Source organism: Myodes glareolus, chromosome 1, assembly GCF_982192425.1.
Source record: "Myodes glareolus chromosome 1, mMyoGla1.1, whole genome shotgun sequence".
NCBI lineage: Eukaryota > Metazoa > Chordata > Mammalia > Rodentia > Cricetidae > Myodes > Myodes glareolus.
Genome location: NC_142026.1, coordinates 82,277,804 through 82,297,045, shown reverse-complemented (window position 1 = coordinate 82,297,045; position 19,242 = coordinate 82,277,804). Strand labels below are relative to the sequence as shown.

General features: G+C 35.6%; 1 pseudogene; it reads right to left on the bottom strand.

Moving 5' to 3' along the window:
- Nucleotides 1–4,586: 4,586 nt before the first annotated feature.
- LOC148123507 (ATP synthase F(1) complex subunit gamma, mitochondrial pseudogene) lies at nt 4,587–5,709 on the bottom strand (annotated as a pseudogene).
- Between the last annotated feature and the right edge of the window lie 13,533 nt (nt 5,710–19,242).

The window sequence follows — 19,242 nt, the reverse complement described above, 5'->3', positions numbered from 1 at the left end:
CGGGTCCAGAGAGCAGCCAGTCCTGGCAGGACACAAGACCATATAGCAGGTCTCCGAAGGTGACTGGTCCCCTGTGGGTCCCCTGCAGCGAGCCATGTGGGCAGCAGGTAGGCAAGAGACAGACAGATAGGCACACCATGCAGAGTGAAGTTGGACATTTATTAGGTGGGTTATGAAAGGCAGGGGTAAAGGGGAGAAGAGGGGAGAGAAAGAGAGAGAGAGGGGGGGGAGGGGAGGAGAGGGGAGGGGAGGGGAGGGGAGGGAAGGGGAAGGGAAGGGAAGGGAAGGGAAGGGAAGGGAAGGGAAGGGAAGGGAAGGGAAGGGAAGGGAGGGAGAGAGAGGAGAGAGAACCTGACTCTCTGAGAGAGAGACTGGAAGATAAAAGAGAGACTAAGGCTGCAAGCAGAAAAGGAGTGGGCATGACTTGTCTCTTAAAGAGACAGAACATTACGGATACTACTCAACCAAAGATTGGTAATAGTTTCTGAAGGCCATTGATGTATGTAATGCATAGTTGTTGATCTCATTTGTAGTTTGGAAATTGTTGATTACTCCTGACCTCAGAACACAAAATTATCCTTAAAACATACTTATATACATATATATTTATATGTATTTTGCCTTCTCTTTCTCAGTAGTTCACTTAGCTCTGAGGGGAGGAATTTGAAGGAGAGATCCCACTTAGGACAAAGTCTCCACTCACTGTTTAATATCCAACGTTGGGTCATATTTATTTAGGACAATATTATTTGTTCCAATAAGCTTTGGGATGAAGCTTCTCCATTGATGGCTGAGAAAAGTACTAATCTAGGAGATAGCATATTGTCTTTGGAAGTCCAATCATTTTACCGTTATTTTCTTAGACCAGTGATATTTGATTTTACCCTAAATCCCTGAACTTCTCACGTTCTTGATCACATGTTGAGTGGGCCTTAAGTCAAATCAGATATTGATTGATTCTTTCCACAAGCTCTGTGCCATGATTGCCCTAGTATATCTTGCAGGCAGGACACCACTGTATATAATGTTTTTTTTTGACTGACTTTGTGTTTACCTCTTTCTTTAGGCAGCATGAGGGAAAGAAGGAATTGAGATTGAGGGTGACAATTCAGGGAGAGGCAGCTAAAGTTAAGGGGCATTGGAGAGGTAATGTGCAAACCTAGATCATACTGTAGAGGCTTCTAAAAATATATTTATAGATAAAGTGAATAAAAGAAATTGTCAAATAATAGGCTAGAAAGAGTCTTAACTGCCCACAACTTCCCATGAAAAAAAGGTCACAAACCAGGAGGATCTGCATTTATGGTTCACCTAATTTGAGCCTCACAAAAGTCTAGTGACTGGTTATTACTTTTCTCATCTTCAAGATTTTTTTCACTATTATAAACATACTTGAATAAACGTTTTATATTTGTTAGTACCTGGGACAAATGTGTTAGTATTTTTAAAGGTGTATATGGCCATTTGTTGTTTATTCATTCATTTGTTAATTATTTATGTGTGTCTATATACCTGTGTATATGCAGTTGCCTATTTGTATTGTTCATGGTTCATAAAGAGATTGTTGGAGCCCTTGGACTATGGAGGTACAAGTAAATCATCATGGGTGTATGATTTATACCAGTCTGGTGTCCTCTACAAGAGCAGCAAGATCTTTTAATTGGTGAGTAATCTATATGACTCCCCCCAAATAAGCAGATGCTGCTTGTTGCCTCTGCTGACCTATGACTCCAAAGTATTATTTAAATTTACTTTCAGTCTATAATTCCCATACCTTAAAATGATTGTAAAATAAACAAGTTAAAATTATTTAGTAAGTAGGAAATGTACATTAAATTAATTATATATAATATATCTATATTTAAAAATATTATTCAAATATCAAATGACATATAAGAACAATTGAAGTCCCATTTCCATTTTAACTAGTTCAATATATATTTAGGATACTATGATTGATAATTTACTTCTTGGTATTTTGTTCAAATTTTATTAACACATTTTAAAGATAGCTTATTTGTTTGGATTACCTTCACTAGATAAAAGGAGCTTCAAAACTTTCAGCAGGTATGAGTTTCTTCCTACAGAGAATGCTTAAATCTGGTGAAGAGGCTTTGGCTGTAGATGGCATATCCTCAAGAGGAAAATCTAATGATGTTGTATTACTAAGTTGAAATGACATGAAAATTTCTTCAGAATAGTTACCTTTATATACAATAAAATAATATTACTTTCAGTCTTTATCAGACAACCTTGTTAGTGATGTGCATCATGGTTAATTTAGAGAATCAAACTAGTCAGAGTACAGAAAATAAATGACCACTGAGTGCTTCAGAATCAAAAGAACATGTGTATCACTGCTCCAAAGCACAGGGACCACTGAGGAACAGAGACAAGAAAGAACAAAATGTTGGAGTATAGGAATAAGGAGTACTTGCAGAAAGACAGGTTAGGGAACTCACTTCACCTGTCATTGCACTGAAGGAGATGAACAGTGTGCTTGGCAGCGCTCATGATATTTAAGCAATCACTGAAAGAAGATAAATAGCTAACAAGAGTTAAGAGAGGGTGTCGTTTTCTTCAGTGGTGCAGGAGCTGATAAGTTGACCAAATTTTAATAAATAAGCCCCCAACTAATGCTTCTGGAAACAGTCATAGTTACAAAGTGAGTTGGAACAAATAGGAGCAAACTTGGAAAGAAAATCATTTTCAGAAGGAGAGAGTGCGTGATATTGTAATAGGAATAAAAAATGTAAAACATTCTAATACACAAATGTGTAATTGCAAAAATAATAAGAATAAAATGACTTTCCAACAGTGACTGAATGTTTTGGGAACACTATTTTAATGTATTTATTGTTAGTAAAAAATTACAGAAAAGCAGAACAACAGATTTTATGTTTATATGTGTATATATAAATGAATAAATCATTAGCCATTATTATTACACAGCTTTATTTGGTACTCATGGAGAGTTTGAAACATTTATTTTCTAATACTACATTGTTTTGTTCAAATATCGCTGACATGCACCAGAATATCTTATAGCTCTTAAAACTTTGCAAATAAAATAAAGAAACTCACCATGACTTTGCAGGTTTTTATATTGAATTTGAACAACTCTCTTATACTTTTGTGTGAGAATCTGGACTGCTTATTGGAATTGACTGAGATTCTTAGATTTTTGTAGTGATGGGATGCAGCAGGCTCCATCCCACCACCCGGCTCCTGGCTAGCTTGACTCAAAATAACTTCACGGAAACAGTATTCTTTTAAACACTGCCTGGCCCATTATCTCCAGCCTATTTTTGGCTAACTCTCACATCTTGACTCACCAATTTCTAATAATCAATGGCACCACGAGGTCGTGGCTTACCGGGAAAGATTCAGCATGCCTGAGCTGGCAGCCTCATGGCGGGTGGCTCTCTGCCTGTCCTAACTCTGCTTCTTTCTCCCAGCATTCTGTTCTGTCTACACCATCCACCTATGTTCTGACCTATCAGGCCAAGCAGTTTCTTTATTAATTAACCAGTGAAAGCAACACATAGAAAGAAGACCAACCTACATCAGATTTTGATTGCTTACCTTGGACTTGTAAGACTTTATTTATGTTTAAAGTCCTCTAGATTTTGAAAGTATCACAATGCCACTAACAACATCAATTTTTCTTTGTAAGTGTAATGCCATACATCTCGTCTGGACATTTTCTAATTTAATACAGACACTTTAATTTTATCACATTATTTTTGTAATTAACTTTTATTGAGTTCAGTTTTATCATGTTACTTAAGGTTGTTTAATTAAAATATTGGTTTGACTCATTAAAACAAATTAGCTATAGGCAATTAAAATGCTTAATTTATTCTGTCATAAATATACTTTACACAGTGGCTCAGTTATAACTTGATCAATCTGTTGTTAGAGGAGTTCTGCAGAAGAATTTGCTACATTATTTTATGTAAATTGATTTCAAATACACAAATCCTTCTATTATTAATTTCTGGAAGCTTAAGATATTCTTTTCATCATGAAGGTGATTTGTAAGCCCATATACCTGTTTCTACTTCCAAATCATTCTCAATCTTTATAATTCAATTTCAAATTCATAAAAGAAATAAAAATGTAAGTCTTAATTTTCATCTTAAAAATAATGACTGGCAGTTCATCATAAAAATGATCATATATTAATAAAGAATAATGTATTTCCAGTAATTTTGTATATTTAAATTGTATATCCATTATTTTATGTGTGTTGTATTTATAGATAATTTCTTTTAGAAATGGTCTTATTGTAAACTGCCTTTTATGTGCAAATAAACAGAGAACTCTTCATGATATTACTTTTTCACTTTTATTATTCGTATAATACTGCCCCACATGGCTGGAAATCATAACGACTTATTCATTCATGGTTGCAATGGACTTTGGTCAACTTTCATCTTTTATTATCTCCTTTGTCTTTCGTTTTCACATTTTCCTATTTCTCATCCACTGTAATTTTTCTTGTACTTTCTTACCATTGTATTTTTAAAATCTACCTATGAGAAGAAACTTACAGTATTTATTTTAATTCTTAGTCTAACTTATTTTATTTTATTTTTTTTTTCATTGTAAGTTGTTTATTGTAAGATAATTTACAAACATCTTGTCTTTGTAACTCTGTGGACCAAGTTTCTTCTGACAAAGACAGCAATCAGTTAAAATCAGCTTGCTGTTTTCTTTTACCTCTTATCTGCGGATGCAACTTGATTTTCATTAATCCAGAGCAGCAGCCCCAGAGATGATTTCAATCAACTCCTTTGTGATGACAGCTTGGCGGGTGTGATTGAACGTCAAAGTTAATTTGTCAATCATATCAGAAGCATTCTTGCTGGCGTTGTCCATAGCCGTCATCCTGGCACTCTGCTCACTGGTGGTGGACTCCTTCAGGGAGTAGTAGATGATGTTGGCCAGGTTGTACTCCTGGTAATTCTGCAGCACATCAGCATCAATGTCATCATAAATGCTCATGCTCTCAGCACTTGCAATGGTATTGAGAGAGAAGTTGGGCTTCTCTTCTGTCTTGTAGGAGATAACAGACTTGAACTGATTAAAAATGATAGAGCCTTCATCAAATTCATATCCAGAATTCAACAATTCCCGGGCAATGACTGATGCGTCTCCAAAAGTAGGGGGCTTCCGTCCCACATCTTTGAATGACACCAAAAACTGGTCAGAGTGAGTCCTATAAAGTATGCCCTTGATTTTGTCACCAATTCCAACAATCATAACTTCTTTCCCAGCTGCTGTGAGGTTAGCCACCTCATTCTTCATCTGTTTAGCCACTGAGGAATGAATAGCACCACAAAGCCCTCGGTCTGACGACACACCAATAAGGAGGTGCTTCTTCTTGTCCTCAGGTCCCTTAATATCAGCCTTCTCATACAGCGCCAAGGAGCCTGTTCCATACACTCGAGCTGGCTTCAGCTCCCGCTCAGCCCGGGCATACTTTGCAGCTGCCACCATCTTCATAGACTTGGTAATTTTCTGGATGTTTTTGATGGACTTCAGTCTCCTGGTAATATCTTTGAAAGTTGCCATGTTTCGAACTTGGATCCATTGCGGCTGCAAGGCACAGGCCGACAACCCTGCAACACTCGCCCGCGAGAACATGGTGGAACCTTGAAGGTCGGGCAGACGGGGCTCACTGCGCGTGCGCGGGGAGTTCCCACCGCACCGGCCCTCTTCGCTTGCGTCTGCCCTAACTTATTTTATTAAATTTGATGATCCTCTATTCAATGCATTTTACTAAAATTAACAAAATCTATTTCCTTTAATATGTATCTATTTTTAACTTTATACATGTGTGTACTTGCATGAGTTTATGTATTCTGCATGTATGCAGAAGTTTATAGAGTCTATGAGATGGCATTACATCTCCTATTACTGGTGTTATAGACATATAAGAGCCATCACACAGGTGCTGAGAAGTCAGCCTGAGTCAACTGTAAAAACAATACAAATGTTCCCTTTACTGCTGAGCCATCTTTCCAGGCACCCATAATTTCCTTTTAATGACTATATATAACTTCATTGTATACACATATTAAGTGTACAAAAATCAATCAATATATAGAAACCTACAATGATTGGTTGAGATAGAAAATCAATATAGTTTTGATTTGGAATTGCATGATAGCTGGGTATTTTGAACAATTATCAAAGAAAAGAAAAATCCTAAAAATATAAAATATATTATATATACATAAAGTAATTAAAGTCCAATTTACTAATGATACATGAAATCTTTTTTTTAAATTTATGATTTTGGGCTATATGCATGGCAGTCATTTAGCAAATAAATGTGAATGAAAATTAGAATTACAAATATATAAAGAACTGGTAAAAAAATGAAACACCAAACATAGACATTTAGCCATCCTTCACATTAAGGTGAACATGCACGATATAAGGATGACTGAGTGCCAAAGGATGTAGACTTAACTCCTAATGGAGGAGTAGGTTGGAGTCCCACTTGTGACATATCCTTATCTTTTCTGCGTACTTTTACATACTTCTTCATGTTGTGATTTGACACTTGACCATCCTCAGGATTTTGCCAATCTAATGATTGCTCCCTTTTCTATACTAGATATCTAGACTTGAAATGGAAACATAACATTAGTATAAACAATTCATTTGTACTTGCTGTTTAAATTGATGAAAAGACTCAAAGTCTTTATAATAGCAGCTAAGGGAGCCGTACTCTCAATGCAATAAAGAATAAAACACATTTGCTCTTTAAAAATCCATTCTGAAAGGGATGCTTAAAATTCTGACTTTCAGACTACTTCAAAACACCACAGGTCGTAAAATACTAATGTTACAAAGTAAGTGAAGCTCATCTTTAATGAATAGATGTCAATAGATTAGCATTTTAAGTATGGGATGACAGCATGAATGCAATAAACATCTGTAAAATTATTGCTTTCGTCTACATTAATTTGCTAAATGAGTGCCATGCAAATAGCCCCAAACCATAAATTTAAAAAGGAAAGAATTCAGAAATCATTAGTAAATTGGACTTGGTTACCTGATGCAAAATATGAAAGAAAAACTACATTAAGTGTGTTGATGCATAACCTAAGTACTAGAATGTAATGAGAAGGTACAGGTTAGTGGGAATCGAGGTACTTTTGGGTCCAAGGAGAATTTCAGAGAATGAGTGCATGCTGTTTTTGGTGGTTATTGTTGGCTACTTAAAAAGAGATTGATGTGTATCACTGTGTTGTAAAAGAGTACTTCACATGCTGTGACACAGTAGTTACCTTACAGTTTCTGCCTTTGGATATGACTTTATACATTGAGATTGTTGCATTGTACTGAGTTTATTCAGGCACCCCAGCAACTGTAACTACCTAGCTGAGAAGCTGATGTCAAAAAGAGAAAAATGAAAACTATCAGAGACTAGGAAAACAAATACCAGAGTGCTCTATTTCTGTGCAACACACTTGGGAAGAAGATTGTTTATTCTGTGCAATTGTATATTTGATATGTAAATTGGGAATTCTCCTCCAGGAAATAGAGTTAAGAGACGGAGACTCAGAAGACTTTCAACCTTCATCTTTTGAGAATTATTGCAACTTTCAGTGCTTGTAGAGAAAGAATAATCAAATTTTTCATTGAGAGATAAGTATGAAGTGTTGTGGGATGGGAATAGAATAAAATACCTTAAAGTGTATTGTTTGTCTCTCAAGCAGATTGGGGCTGAATGTGTTTATTAGTCATCATTATCGACATGAGTAGATCTAGTATCATCTAGTAGATGTTCTTCAGGGTTCCTATGTGAGAGCATGTGTTGAGAGGTACAACTAAGGAATGGTCAGTCCACCAGGTATATTGTACTGTGTTCTGAACTTCACAAAAATAAGAGAAAGAAAAGTGAAGAATATGATTTGAGTGCAACACTTATTGCTAGAAGCTGCAACATTATACAGTAATTGTTTAGTCATCTTTTCACAAGTGATTTATCAGAACTAAGGGATCTAGTAAAGATTAAGTCAAACAGAAAGGTTTTTTAGTGTTATTGCTTTGTGAATAAAGAGGCTGACCTTTGCTGTAGAATTTTTTGCTGTAGCTAAATCCCTTTCTGTTACATATTTGGAAATTAAGTCACACAGTTCAGAACTGTCTTACAAAAACAGTTTTCCACTGCCAGGCTTCTGTTCCTCTCCCCTAGGTAAGTGCAGGAAGGTGGAGACTGTTTGCTTCCCAGCTGCCCAGAACGGAATAATTACACAGAAGCTCTATTAATTACAACATAGCTTGGTCTATTAGCTCAGGCTCCTTATTAACTAACTCTTGCATCTTCAATTAACCAGTTTTTATTATTTTGTATTGCCTTAAGACTGTGACCTACCAGTAAGGTTCCATCCAGCATCTGCCTCCAGCAGCTGCATGATGTCTCTCTGACTCTGCCTACTTCCTCTATATATTTCTGTTCAGATTTTCCACCTGACTTTACTCCACTAAGCTACTGTCCAAAACAGCTTCTTTATTAATATGGTGATTAAACATATTCACAGCATACAGAGCAGATTCCCACATCAAGCTCAGAGATGCAGTTATCTTTATGATATTCCTGCAGTTATCTTTATGCTATTCCTGCAGTTATCTTTATGAGCAAGCATTTGGTCAATGCTTATCATCCAGGCATAGGGCATTCTAAGAAATTCACAGATATCTAAGGATATCTAAGGATATAGAATTATTACATGCTCAAGCTCCTGTTTTGGTTTTCCCTCAGGGCCAGATTTACTGATAACAGCATAGACCAGAACTGACAGTTGAGAGGCCTGGCTCTCTCCTATGCTTAGAGCAGTATTTCTAACTTCAGACCTAGGCACATAGAAACTACAGCATCTGGTGTATGTGCTGTCTGATCAAGAGCCATGACTTCTACCTGACTGCTATGGAGGTTGCCTAATTGCCTGGTGTCTTCTATGCTTGCTAGGAGAAATGCACCATTGCATTGATTTAAACCATCCATGCTCTACTCATAATTTTATTACAAATAAATCTTTCAAACCACTTAAAAATATACTTTTTAATATATTTTTTAAATATTTATATGTTTGTAAATATTAAATATAAATATAAAATATTTTATAAATATATTTAATATTTTTAATATTTTAATATAGTATATTAACCTTCCCCTCTAGTATTCCCTGAGGATTTAATTCTTTTTCTTAACCAATTTTCTCCATTAAGGAGTTCACTGTATGTGTACTAGCCAATCCCATGGATCTGTGTTTGTGTGTGTGTGTGTGTGTGTGTGTGTGTGTGTGTGTGTGTGTGTGTGTGTGAAAAACATTATTTGATGTTTTATGGGGAAAATGGGAACCTGGCCTGGAAACCTGCTAGGGCTGTGAAATTTCTGGTTTTAATACTATATATAAGTGGGAATGCTTATATCAGGTAGAACCAAGAACATTGTAGAACAAAAACAAAAACAAACAAACAAACAAAAAAACCCAGTGTAGAACAAAGAAGAAGGGAGAAAAAAGGAAAGAACCAGAAACAATGGTTTGAAGAGATAAGAAAGAACAAAGAGACATGGACAGATAACTGCTGTTGTGAGTAGATTTCTTACCCCTCAGATCTTTACTCTCAGATTTTTTCCCCCTTGAGCTATTTGTGGCAGCTTTAATTGAACATTAAAGAGGATCATAAAATTTTTTATCTTTTAATTTATTTATTTTTTATTAAAAATTTCCACCTCCTCCCCTCCTCCCACCTCCTTCCCTTCCGCTACCCCCACTCCTCCTCCCCCTAATTCTCCAGGCCATGGAGCAGTCAGGGTTCCCTACCCTATGGGAAGTCCAAGGTCCTCCCCATTTGTAACATGAGAGCCGGCTTGTTTGTGTTTTCTGTGCCTACCAGTACCCCACAGCTGTTTAGTCCCAGAGAAAATCAACCACAGAACTCTGTAAGTTATAAAACTGATTGGCCATTTAGGTCAGGCTTCTTATTAGCTAACGCTCTCATCTTGATTAACCCATTTTTCTAATCTATTTTAGCCATGTGGCTCAGTACCTTTTTCAGTGGGGCAGCTCACATCCTGCTGCTTCGGTGATCTGGGCAGGAGTGGGAGGAATCAACTTCCTCCTCCCCAGAATTCTCCTGCTCTCTTTACATCATTTCCACTTCCTGTCTGGTTTTCCCGCCTACACCTCCTGCCTGGCCAAACAGCATTTATTTAAAACATGATTGACAGAATACCAACAATTCTCCTGCACCACTCATTCTGTAACATGAGTGGGGCCTGTTTGTTTGTGTTTTTTTTTTGTCCCACCTGGTACCCCACAGCTGACAAGCCCCAGAGAAAATCACCCACAGGACTCCGTAAGTTATAATGCTGATTGGCTCATTAGGTCAGGCTTCCCACTGGCTAACTCTCATATCTTGATTAACCCATTTTTCTGATCTATTTTAGCCATGTGGCTCAGTACCTTTTTCAGTGGGGCAGCTCACACCCTGCTGCTTCGGTGTTCTGGGCAGGAGTGGGAGGAATGAACTTCCTCCTCCCCAGAATTCTCCTGCTCTCTTTGCATCATTTCCACTTCCTGTCTGGTTTTCCCGCCTATGCCTCCTGCCTGGCCAATCAGCATTTATTTAAAACATGATTGACAGAATGCAAACAATTCTCCCCCACCACCCGTTTCCCCCCAGATCCAGGAAGGTGAGCATCCAAACAGACAAGGCTCCCTCAAAGCCCGTCCAAAACTTTTAAGATAATAATAAAACAGAACTTTTAAGGTCCCTGATAAATCATCTCTCTTATTTTCAGACTTCAAATATAATGTGACCAGCTCTCATGCTGCCATCATTATGCCTTTTCAACACATCATTTTGTTTTTATCCCCTGAAACTCTGACACTGATTAAATGCTTCTTTTCATTCATAAGTGGCTTTTGTTAGGTTTTTGTCATATCAACAAGCAGTTATAAATATGTTTGTGAGTAGATTATATTATTATCAGACCTCTCAGATTATTTCAAGTGATTTTTAATCACCCATTGAGCTACTTTACGAAACCTACCCTATTTAACCTAGTTCCAGCATTTTCTTATTTTGCCTCTGCACAATGACAAGTCCTTCATATTTCTTGATTTTGCCACATATTTCATATATACTTAAATTGATTAATGACTTAAACCTCCACACATTATGTTAGCTTTCATCCTTATATACTTTAAGAGAATCAACAGAAACAGTTGATGCCTCTTTCCAGAAAACAGAAAGGACTAATTCATAAATAACATGATCTCACCAGATTATTACAGTGACACACTTTTCCCACTACTGTTATATTACATTTATTTACTTAAATTATCTGTTTATCTTATTTATGATACAATGCATAAGATCAAGAGATTTTAGAATGTGAAATGGGTTTATTGGATAAAGGCAACTTCTAACAAACCTGAAACATAAAAAAAAATAAAATTGATCCTCAAAGCCAACATTGCATAAAGAGTGAACTGATTTATACAAATTGTTCGCTGACCTTCAGGGTTCCACCCTGTCATTCACATATATATTCATATAAACATACAAATGGACAGAAAACAAAAAATTAAACGTAACACAGAACAAGGCAGAAAGATCATTTTCTTTGGTATACCTAGTATTTTTTGATTCCCAGAACATTGTAAATTGTTTATGATGATTTTGTGATTTAGTAGATGAATTAGAAGGCTTATTTATCTACTATAATTATTGATTATCAGACAGTATCATTTTTACATTGCTGAAATTATCTCAATGATACTTAAATCTTTTATGTTACTTTAAAGTAGCTTATAATGACTTACTCTTTGATATATGATCATGAAGCCAGGTGGAGTTTTCTTATGCTAAATTTATTCCTCCTAAAATTATGTGTTTGTGTCAGGTATGCAATCAGTTCATAGAAATAAATTGATGATTATATATTAATTTGAATCTTTCTTTGCCTGATAATTGACTTCACCCAAATCTTATATAGTCCACGAAGAAAAAGTTATAATTTGATAGAATTTTAAATAGGAAATAACACATATTATGATACAGAAGTAGAACTCAGCTCAGGGAATAACTATCCTCTATAAATTTTGCCTTTGGAGTGTAAGCCTTTTGAGTAAAGAGTTTAATAATATTTAAAATATATTTTGAGCATTGTCTAGATAATCTATATAACAAAGTGAGATGATATCTTATTGAATTATAAAAATACTTTTTATGACAATATGTATTATTGGATCTAAATAAACTAGCTTCACCTCTTCCATACAAGGGAACCTCCATTTTCCATTTCATGTGTGAGGCCAGTCCTATGAGCAGCTTGAGGCCCATAAGATGATACCAGGAATCTCAGGAATGAAAAAGACTCCAGACATTCTCTCTCAAGTGCTAAAGCCTATATCCTTAGAAAAACAACTGTGGTTAGTGCCTGTAAACAGAAATGTGCCTGGTTCCAGTAGGAAACAGAATCTTAAATCTATGCTGGAGGAAGGTAGAAAGATGCAGTTTATAAAATAATTCATTTAATTAAACATTGAATTGGCTTGGAACAGTTCTGTTGTGTATAAATAATGTCTCCACTCATTTATTCAGATACCACAGAAGATTCTTTTATACTTTTCTTTTTTTCTTCAGGTACCCATGACACAGTTATGCTACATAAGTATATTCTAGTGAATATTTAGTGAAGTTGAATTTTGGTGTATGAATATTTGTAGGTGAACATAAAAGTGAATTTTAAAAGATAAGTTCCCAATCCATTGCTTGAAGAAAACATAATCAGTACCAGTACATAGGCATAGGAAATGACTTTCTGAACAAGACTAAGCTAGAGACTAAAGCTAAAAATTGACAAAAGGGAGCTCACACTAAAAGCGTCTGTGAAGATAGGATAAGGATAGCTAAGTAATGAAGAAACCCACATAATGGCTTCTGTGAAATGGGATGTGGACAACTGAGTAAAGAAGAAACACACAGAATGGAAGAGAATCTTTGCTAGCTGCAGATCTGATAGAAGATGGATATCCAGAATATATAAAGAACCCAAGAAAGAGTCAGGAAAACAAATGACTCAATTAAAAAATTGGCTATGATCTGAACAGAGAGATTTCAGTATGATAAAATGGCTACAAAATATCTAAAGCAAATGTCCATCATCTTTAGCAGTTAGAGAAATGTTAATTAGAGCAATTTGATATTTCATCTCATCCCTATAATCAATAGAACAAATGACACCTGATAGTGCAAATAGATATCCTAAAGTAGTAGTGGAAATATCAGCCCATCAGAGAGGGACCACTCCTGAACAAAGAACAACATGATACTAATGAGTGCTGAGAAGAGGATTGACCATTACTGGAAATACTTCAGTCTCAAGTGGTCAGCATTGAAATCATATACAGAAAGCAACAATGAACTCAACTGTAGACTATATTTATATTTTTGAGAGAGTATGTGCATGCATGCATGCATGTCTTCAGTCACATGTGCATATGCATGTCAAAAATAAGACCATTATTTGGAGAGGCATTGAAGAGGAGAAATGGAAGGGGTTGGGGCAAGAAGACATGAGAGCATATTGAGGAAGTAAAAGGAAGAAGGAAAATTATGTGATTATATTTTAAAGATTATTATCTGAGAGATAAAATTTTCATAGCTCACTTTCTGAACTACATTTTAGAATTCATGGATGAATTGAGAGAAGAGAGAACACAAGAAAACACAGCTTTTATATGTAATTAGAATAGTTCAAACTAATAAATATGACAACATACAATTCAAAGAGTTCTTAATCACAGAGATGCAAGGTGCCTGGAAATCTCAGACATGGCTTATACAACCAATGTATACAACTCAGTCATAGCCTCTTCTTCTGTTACTGTGATAAAATGTTTTGAAGTGAGAAAGAAACTTTTACGAAACCCACAATGCAAAATGGAAGCCATTATGAAAGGCAAATCCAGGCAGTAAAAGTTTGAACCAACTGGCCATATTTGATCCTCTGGCAAAAGAAAAGCAATGAATGTATGGTGCTGCTCATTTTCTTTTCTCTATTTTTACAGTCCAGGGTCCAAGTTAAGAAATGGTATTACCAAAAGCAGATGAGTCTTCACACCTTGGTATATAAGCATATTCAGGGACTTTGTCTAAAGTTTTTCTGGATTTTGACAAGACAACGATTAATGCTAGTCTTGAAGGATTCCTAGAAATTATTAGCCAGTGCTCACATGAAGAAATGATTGGTGCCGGTCATCTGCAAAAGTTAGCCCACAGTTAAATGTATCTTAATGATTCTTTTCTTTAAAGTAGTTAAGAATGTTAGAAAACTAAATAAACAACTCTATTTTTATAATAGGCTAATTCTATATTATGCAATACCTAATTCTTTATGACTAAATACTTGTCAAAGTAATTTTTAAATTGAATAGAAATAAAAGTTTAACTTATAAAATAGCAGGAGTTATTTGTAGTTGAATGAAATTCTATTTAGATACAATACATATTTTATAGAAGAACGGTAATGTCAGTAAAATCTTGCTAACAGTAATGTGTACATATTTTAGAAGCACAAACAATGTAAAATAAAATCTTATCCTACCTTTTCATGACTGTGAAATGGCTGGATGTCTATCTATACTGTGGTGAGCAATTCACGCAGAATAATTCTAAATAATTTTGTAACTGCAAATGCATACAAAAAATAAGCAAAGCTTATAAAAATGCATTTACCTGAACAAATAACATGGTTTAAAAAATAGAGGTAAATGGGTATGTTGCTGCCACATGGAGTTCAGGGATATTACTAAACATGTGAGATGAGTAAGAAGTGTGTGTTATAAAAGACAAACTATATGCTTCATTCCTATATGTTCCCAAAATAGACATGCCCTGATTATGTCACATGCATTCATTAAATTTTAGCTCTTACTGAAAAATATGTATTTTTTGTAGAATTATTTACAGCACCTCGGAAATACTGAAAAAATTCTGTTTTAGAAAGGAAAAGAATAGTCTCAAGTATGCCTCAAGGCAGATAGCAGTTGTGGGGGTTTCAATGAGATTGCACCCATATGCTCACATATTTGAGTTTGGTTCTCAGATGGTGAACTGTTTATGAAAAACTAGGAGACATCCTCTTGTTGAAAGAGGTGGGTCACTGAGTGTTGACTTCGAGGTTTCATAATCCCATGTAAGGAAAAGTCTTGTTTTCTTGATTTCTCCTACCTGATAATCATGATGGAAGATATAAGCTACTGCCCAACACCAGTTCTGTCTGCTATCATAATGCTTCCCACCATGAAGACTATTATTGATACTCTGAAACTGTAAGCAAGCCCCTAATGAAATGCTTTCTTTTGTAAGTTAACTTCATCATGCTGTTTTCTCACTGTAATAGAACAGAAAGTAAAAGAGCAATATTATAATTCTCTGATCTTTCCTCTAGATTTCCTGTCTCCCGGGTCACAGAAACTGGTTGATTTTTAGCAGACCTAGGAAAATCTGGCAGAGGGAGGGTAGACATGTTGGCCCTGGTTTAAGTACTTACCCATTCCTCCATTTCTTTAAGTATCTTGTTTGTTGAAGTAAAAGATTGAGGATATTTTTTATTATTATTGCTCAAGAAACAAATTCACTTTGTAATAGAAATTAGAAAACAGGAGAAATCAATACTTTTAAATATATTATTTGAGATAAAATAAGTAATATAAAGATGTTATAAATAAGACAAAGTATAAACACACACAAGTGTATGCATAGCAGTATATAATAATATAAGTGTCTATGGGTATATATTTAATTATGAGAATATTTAAAATCTTCACTGTGATTTTATCGCTAATACAAAACATTATGCAGTTGGATAAGAATAAATACTAACAAAAATTTTTAGTCTTCAAAGAACACATTATATAACTGCAGGAAATAACAATGTGCTTAAGAAAATACTGTGTAACATGTTATACCTCATCTTGCTGTACTTTGAAGATGCAGATGCTCTCCTACTGCCACAGATCTATGTGTTCAGCAATATTATTAGCATAATACATTATTTAATTAATATATGAGTCTCTAAAATTTCTAAAACATGACTATATTGTCAAGTGAAAATATTTGTTGATGAGTTACAATTTTTATTAGAATAAATAGAAATAAATAATATAAAGATGAATACAAATTATAGATAGGAATAAGTAGTAATAAACAGCACAAAATAAATTAAGAATGTAGATACAAAATCATGATCTGTGTTTATTCTTCACCAATATTGCCCCTGATGTGTCCACAGATGGCAGATTATTGCTCGCATGCCACATGTTATGTTAAATTACAGTGTCAGTCTTGACACCTCAGTGAGATATAAACAGTGAGCATGATGTATCAGTGATATTTTGTTTAAGAGACATCAAATTACTGAAGGCTATGCAGGAAAGCATTTATTATTAGAAGTGACATTGTTCAAAATTATAGAGCTGAAGAAATGGGGGGATTCTCAATCATCTGTTTGGAGCGTTTACCCTACCTAAGCAGAATTTATGAGCAAATTTGGAGTATCTTTTGCAGACTGGAAGCCATAGCATCTTGTTTATCTGAAATATATACTCTAGGCTAATAAACACAAGCCTTACACATGAAAGTTCTAAGAGCCATGGAATTGTTGATCTATGCTTCAGAAACTGGAGCTTTATGCTGAGGGTGGTTACGTTTAAAATGTTTTGTTCTAGGATCTAAACACCAGCCGAGAAGACTTCAGCAATCATTGTGATTTTCAGCTTTCATAGTCACTGAGTGTCAGCAACAGAAAGTAGTAGTTGATACATATAAAATCCTTCGGTGCACTTCATTATCTTGTTCTTTAGCACTGCACTGACAATCATTGCATTTCAAGCAAATCTAATGCTAAAGTTTTCTGGTATAGGTTTTAGACCCTTTGCCTTTGATAGCTGTTACCCTTCACTTGGAGGACCCTTAATCCTTAAGGCTTACTCATACATTGAAATGTGACTTCACTCAAAACTGTAAACTGACTTTACCAAGTTTACTTTAGTACTCTGCAGCTACCAGTACCCTTGGTATGTTTGCAAAGAGCTACTTAACCAAGGTTATAGTGTTCCTTTGCAGTTGTCAGTGCCTGAGTGTGACTATAATGTGTTCGTAGCTGCAAGGATGCCATGAGAACAGTTCAGCTGGTTGACATTAATTGGACTGCTTGGCTGACAGCTTTTTATTCAAGATTGCCAAGCATAAAGGAAGAGCCTTTCAATCAGTTCACATACTGACAGTGTAATCATTCATAGAAACAATTAAAAGAATTTCTACTGCATAGACTTGAAAAAAGCTATACACACAGAAAATAATTCTAATGACATTCGAAGGTGTTTAACCGTAAATAATAGAGTTTCATGAAATCTAAGTAATGATGCCATGTCCTCAGGAGATTCCCATTCCATTGGTCTATCTCGGGGACCTGTGATGATTGAGTTTAAAACATCAAGATTAAATCAGACATAAAGCATCAGTAGAGGTGAAAAGGCTGGGACAAGCTGGAAGTCAAATGTATTTACTGTCAAACTACATGGCAGAACTTGGGAGTCCGTAAATGGCAGGATGGTGCTTGCATACCATTACCACTACCTCATGTCAGCTAGTTGTCTCTGGGGCTGTTGGTGTGACACTGATATTACTTGTGCTCAAGAAGAAGGCCTAAGCAGGAAGCAAAATGTTGATAGCATGCCATAGAATCCATTGCTACATCAATCAAAATTATTTCTAATCATGACAGAAATTTATGAATAGTGTTTTGTCCACCACTTCACATTCTCTGTGAAGAATTCTCTAGATACCTGTAATGCAATACCATAAAGTAAACGTGGTCATAATATCTGCTAAGGTGACAAAGGAAAACAGCATAATATATTGAATAGTAGTGATGTAGGCGTTGCTTTCATTGGTTAATTAATACAGAAGCTGCTTGGCCTGATAGGTCAAAACATAGGTGGGTGGAGTAGACAGAACAGAATGCTGGGAAGAAGGCAATAAGACCGTTGCCATGACTCTCCTCTCCGAGACAGTCGCAGGTTAAAATCCTCCTTGTAAGCCACCTCCTCATGGTGCTTCACAGATTATTAGAAATGGGTTAGATCAATATGTAAGAGTTAGCCAATAAGAGGCTACAGATAATGGGCCAAGCAATATTTAAAAGAATACAGTTTCCATGTAATTATTTCCGATAAAGGTAGCCGGGAGTCAGGTGGCGGGACACAGCCCTGCCGCTCCTTTTTACATAGTAACAGCTCTGTATTCTCACTACAGTTAAAAATAGTAGACACTGGTGGTTCTTTTTAAATGTATTATTGCACACTTATGTGTTCTCTACATATTTACTTTATGCAGGAAGAAAGAAATAAACTGCTGAAAAGATATATTTGGCACTGTGACAATTGATTAAATGAAAATCAAATACTGAAAGGAAATTAAGTATCCAACATCACCACCCACTGTCATGTTTTTCTCTCAATCTGTCGCTCTCTCTCTTCATCCTCTGTATCTCTATCTCTCTTTTCTCCTTCTTTCACTATATCAATTTAAGTAGGAGGAGAAAGCCGCTTGCTTGTCCCAGATGCCCAGAACCAAAATAATCACACAGAAACTGTATTGGCCCATTAGCTCTAGCTTCTTATAGGCTAACTCTTACATCTTAATTTAACCCATCTCCATTAATCTGTGCATCACCATGAAGTCGTGGCCTACTAGCAAAGTTTCAGTTTCTCTCTCCAGCAGCTCCATGACATCTCTGATTCCACCCTTCTTTCTCCTGACATTCAGCCCAGGCTTCCCCTCCTACCTCAGTTTTGTCATATCAAGAAGACAAGGAAGTTTCTTTATCCATTAATCTGTATCCATTAATGGTAATCACAGCATACAGAAGGAACTCACACATCAAACTTAGCTACAAAATATAAAATAATTCATTAAAATAGTTGTGGACTACTCCTCATATATTATTAATCAAATGCTTCTGGAAATTTGTTTATATGGTAAGTATTTGTACAATATTAATCTACTATTGCATGTCATGTTGTCAAAAACTGATAGCCATTATGTGAAATCAAATAGAATAAATGAGTTTTCATTAGAAACTTCTCTATTGCAATCCTCTTTTTCTTGCTAATCCCCTTATTGGTAACCTCACGGAAC